We start from the raw sequence: 5,712 nt of genomic DNA, 5'->3' as shown, positions 1-5,712 counted from the left end.
GTAGACACGAATGAAAAGCAGGGCAAATAAATCAACCAGAGTGAAAAGGCTAATGTTGGAAATTAATTTTTTTAGCTAATATGAGTAATGTTTTAAAAAAAAGAATTTTTTTAATTAAAAACTTAGTTAATGTCAATTAATTAAAATTTGATTTTTTAAATTTTGTTATTAATTTTGAAACGAATCAAGTCAATGTGAAAACGATCCGGAGCCTATGTGTGTGTAGGAGTGTGTATGATCTGGTCCGAAGATTCAGTCTAGCTCCGAACATTTTAGGAACTAATTTGGTGTGATTTTATCGGGTTTAGAGTCGGATAAGTGTCTCAAAAATAGATCCGATAATTATTTTGGGTCGGATCACCCGAACTCGACCCGGTGGTTCGGTTATCATACACAATTAATATTTTGTGTTATTAGTGATGGATGATGGCTATTTTTATGTGAAATTTAAGTATTATAAACTTTAATATTTTGTGTTATTAGTTATTATAAAATTATAAATTAATGTTTTATGTTTAAAATACATAAGACTTTAGACTAATGGCATAATATTGTGTTATTTGTATTGATTTAAAAATTTGGTGTTATTAGACAATATTAGTATTGATTATGGTTATACTTTAATTTTAGAAAACGGTTGGTTATTGTTATATTTTTCTAAGTGAATTTTACCATATCAAATAATGATTGGAGTATTCGAAATTTGAATATTTTCACATGTTAGCTTACCAAAAGTATCAAAATAATATAATATTAACGGTCCAATTTTCACCTGTATAATCGTGATTCGAAAGTGAATAAACTTTATTGGGTTTAAAATCAAATTCGAGTCTAATAAATAAAATCAGTATATATTTCGAATCGAATATGAATCACATCAAATCCGATTTCACCCTACCCATAAACACTCCTAATACACAAGACCGAGGCTTGCAATTTAAAAACAGACGGGATTAGAAAAGCATAAATTAAAGACCAAGACTTGATTAAGAAATTGTTCATTTACTGACGAGTCCCATGAGACCAGACAATTGGTAGCTAGATTATAAGAAAAAGCAAAAAAAAAAAAAACCTGCAAGGAATATAATTAAATTGATAAAATTATTTTTTATAAAACAAATAAAAAATATAATTTATTTATTCTTTAACAATAATATTATTTAAAAAATTTTAAATAATATATTTAAAATATTAGTATTTTAATAATTTTAATTATAAAAAATATATAATATATATTAATTAAAATTAACCATTAAAATGATTAAAATACTAATATTTCGTGTACACTGACAAATTTTTCAATATTATTTGGTCCTAGGTAATACAATGCATTACTGAAAGATTCCTAGCTAGATGGCTCGAGGCTATTGAAATGTTGAACCAACTAATCTTTGGTTGAATTTGCACTTAGAATAATGGATAAAGATTGGTAGACAAGACAAAAACTAGCTGTATGCCTTCCACAGGTCTAAACCGCCTGTAGTTAGTTTCATAGTTTGCAAGATTCTCAATAAAAATGTCAATAGTGTTACTCAGAAAAATATAAAAATAATATTAATTATAATAAAAGACTTTAAGACTTTGTATATATGTTTTTTAAGTATCAATTCTGACGTGAGATTTTTTATAGAGGTTTATCTTTCGAAACTCATAATAGTGACAAATGATCAAAAGTAACTTACATAACCAAGAAAGCATGGCACCGGACACAAGAATAATGAATTTAATAAGTGAATCCACTTGCATTAATACTACGCATACAGATAACAGCTTTTGATATTTTATATTGCTCTATTGTCAAATCGGTGCTATATTTAAGTTGTTAATTTGTCATTTATCACTTATCATCACCATTATTTTTAAAATATGAAAAATATATATCTTTCTCAACCAACGATGAATAAATATTCCACAAAAGTCTCTGTTTTGTTCGAACATATTTTTTATTTTCAATTTTCGATATGTAGATTGGTGCTGTATATATGTAGCTCCCAAGATGATATAGAAAAAGTGTTAAAAATAAATTTGATAATTAAAATTAAAAAATGAATAGAAACCACAATTTGAATAAATTATTTATATTTAGTTTTAATTTAAATTATTTATTTATTAAGATGTATTAAATTTAGATATAAAAAAGTATATATATATATATATATATATATATATATATATATATATATATATAATTATTTCATAAATAACAATATATAAATATATTTAATATATTCCTTTTCATTTTATATTCTTCGTGAATGTGTGCTCCTTATTTTTTTATTTTCTAACAAAGTAGTATCAGAGTCACTTATAAAATGTCTTCGTCAAAAGAAACTATTTTATCTTTTCAATACCCACAATTATCTATGCTCAACTATGACAATTGGACAGCCCGAATGAAAGCAATTCTCGGTACTCAAGGAGTGTGGGAGATAGTTGAGAAAGGCTATGTAGAACCAGAAACTCAGAAGGAAGAGTTAGAAAATAAAAGAAAGAAAGATCAATGTGCACTTACTATCATCTATCAAGGGTTGGATGATGATATGTTTAAGAAGATTGCTGATATAACTAATGCAAAGAAAACTTGGGATACTTTTCAAAATTCTGTCATAGGAGTTGAAAAGGTGAAGAAGGTTTGTCTTCAAACTCTAAGGGTTGAGTTCGAGTCTCTAATGATAAAGGAGACTGAATCTATTTTGGATTATTTCACCAAAGTTTTGACGGTAGTGCACCAAATAAAAAGGCTTGGAGAAAAATTAGAAGATGTTCGTGTTGTTAAGAAAATCTTTCGATCTCTCAACTCAAAATTTTACCATGTAGTGGTAGCCATTGAGGAGTCCAAAGATTTGGATACGATGTCCATTGATTAGTTGAATGGTTCCTTACGGGCCCATGAAGAAAGAATGGATAAACGCAAGCAAGAACGTGTGGAGCATGTCTTGCAGGCAAAACTTTCATGGAATGCTAGAGGAGAAACCAACGAAAGTGGAAGACAAGGACGAGGTCGAGGCCGTGGACGAGGATGAGGACGTGGTTACGGAAGAGGAAGAGATGAGAAAAATTATTCTCAAGAGAAAAGAAATAAAAAATTTTCTCGAGGTTGTGGAAGAGGAAGAACAGTTGACAAAAGACACATTGAATGCTATTCATGTGGAAATAATGGACATTTTTCTTGGGAGTATCAAACATCTAAAGAAGGAGAAAATAAACTTGTTGTGCATCCAAAAAAGAAGAAAATAAATTTATTGTGCACAGTGAAGATATTGAAGAACCAACATTATTCTTTACATTCAAGGAAGATCTAAATTCTGAAGATAATACATGGTATCTTGTCAATGGAGCCAACAACCATATGACAGGTGATAGGAGTAAATTTGTAGCACTCGACACCAACGTAAAAGGACATGTGCATTTTGGTGATGAATCAAAAGTAGAGATCAATGGCAAAGGGGCGATTCTATTCGAGCTGAAGAATGGAAATCATAAGATTCTTTCCAATGTTTGTTACATTTCAAAGATAAAGAATAATATTTTGAGTATTGGGCAACTTATGAAAAATGGTTGCAAGATAGTCATGGAAGATTACTATCTTTGGCTTAGAGATAAAAATGAAAATCTTATTGCTAAGTTTTCTATGACAAGAAATCGTATGTTCTTGGTTAACATGAGAAGCAGTGGAGCTATATATTTAAAGTCATGTATTGAAGATCCACCATGGATTTGGCATACGAGATATGGACATTTAAATTTTGGTGGGCTCAAAGAATTAGAAACAAAGAAGATGGTAAAAGAAATTCCAAAAATTGATCATCCTCATCTGTTATGTGAAGCTTGCTTACTTGGAAAACATTCAAGAAAGAGTTTTTCAAAACAGTCCAAATCAAGAGCTACCAAGCCACTTCAGCTTATCCACGCAGATGTTTGTGGACCTATCAAGCCTTTGTCACTTGGTAAGAGTGCCTATTCTTTGCTTTTCATTGATGATTATTCAAGAAAAACATGGGTTTATTTCTTGAAGCAAAAGAACAAAGCATTTGAAGCATTCAAGAAGTTTAAAGCCGTCGTTAAAAAAGAAGGTGGCTATGAGATAAAAGCTCTCAAAGCTGACAGAGGTGGAGAATTCACTTCAAATGAATTCAAGTTGTTTTGTGAAAATCATGGTATTCGACGTCCCCTAACTGTTCCAGGATCGCCTCAACAAAATGGGGTTGCTGAAAGAAAGAATAAGACAATTCTAAATATGACAAGAATGATGATAAAAAGTAAGTCATTACCAAAAGAGTTATGGGGAGAAGCAGTTGCATATGCAGTTTATCTGTCAAACCGCTTACCTACCAAGAGTTTGAGAGATATAATACCTCAAGAAACATAGAGTGGTTTGAAGCCTAATGTATCACATTTAAAGGGTATTTGGATATATTTCATATGTCCAAATTCCTGAGCAAGAAAGATCGAAGCTTGATGATAGGAGCCAAAAGCTTGCATTTATTGGTTATGAAGAGAATACTAAAGACTACAAATTCTTCAATCCCATCAATAATAAAGTAATAATAAGTAGAGATATTGAGTTTGAAGAAAATGCAAAGTGGGACTGAAGTACACAAACTGAAGTCACTTATGATTTTCTGCCTTACTTTGAGAAAAAAGAAGTCCCAATGCAAGAAGTGCAAGGCAAAATCGATTCTTCAACACCAGCATTAACCCCACTAGCATCATCATCGTCATCTCCATCCTCTAGTTCAAGCAAAGGTCCTCACAAATATCGAAGTCTCCCTAATCTCTATAAGCAAACAGAAATGCTAGAGGATGAAAATTTATTGTGTTTACTCTCCAATAATGAGTCTTTAAATTTTAAAGAAGTTGTCAAAGATGAGAAATGAATACAAGCTATGGAGAAAGAAATTCAAGCAATTGAGAAGAACAACACTTGGGAACTTGCAATACTTCCAAGTGGTCATCAGCCTATTGGAGTCAAATGAGTTTACAAAGTTAAGAAGAACTCTAAAGGTGATGTAGAAAGGTATAAGGCAAGACTCATTGCAAAAGAGTATAAGCAGAAGCAAGGAATAGATTATGATGAGGTGTTTGCTCCAGTTGCTCGCTTAGAGACGATAAGGTTATTGTTGTCACTTGCAGCACAGAACAACTGGAAAATCCACCAAATGGATGTGAAGTCTGCTTTTCTGAACGGTAATCTTCTGGAAGAAGTTTATATTGAACAACCTTTGGGTTTTGTTGTTGGGAGTTGTGAAGATAAAGTGTTAAGGCTTAAAAAGGTCTTATATGGACTGAAGCAAGCTCCAAGATCTTGGAATGATCGTCTTGATACGTATTTTCAAGATAATGATTTCACTAGATGTATTCATGAATATGCACTCTATATGAATGAGGAAAGAGAAAATTTGTTATTTGTTTGTGTCTATGTAGATGACCTTATATTCACAGAAAATAATCAAATAATGTTTAAAGAATTTAAGAAGGTAATGGTTCAAGAATTTGAGATGAGTGATATGGGACTAATGTCTTATTATCTGGGAATTGAAGTGAAACAAATGGAGGTTGAAATTTTTATCTCACAACAGGCTTATACAAGAGAGCTCTTGAAGAAACTCAATATATTAGATTGCAATCCTACCAATAGACCTATGGAGTGTGGAGTCAAACTTTCCAAAGAGGAAGAAGGTGTAAGAAAAGTTAATCAGACATTATTCAGAA

Source organism: Arachis stenosperma, chromosome 4 (genome assembly GCF_014773155.1).
Source record: "Arachis stenosperma cultivar V10309 chromosome 4, arast.V10309.gnm1.PFL2, whole genome shotgun sequence".
Classification (NCBI taxonomy): Eukaryota; Viridiplantae; Streptophyta; class Magnoliopsida; order Fabales; family Fabaceae; genus Arachis; species Arachis stenosperma.
The sequence above is the reverse complement of the archived record's forward strand: the minus strand, read 5'-3'. Positions refer to the sequence as shown.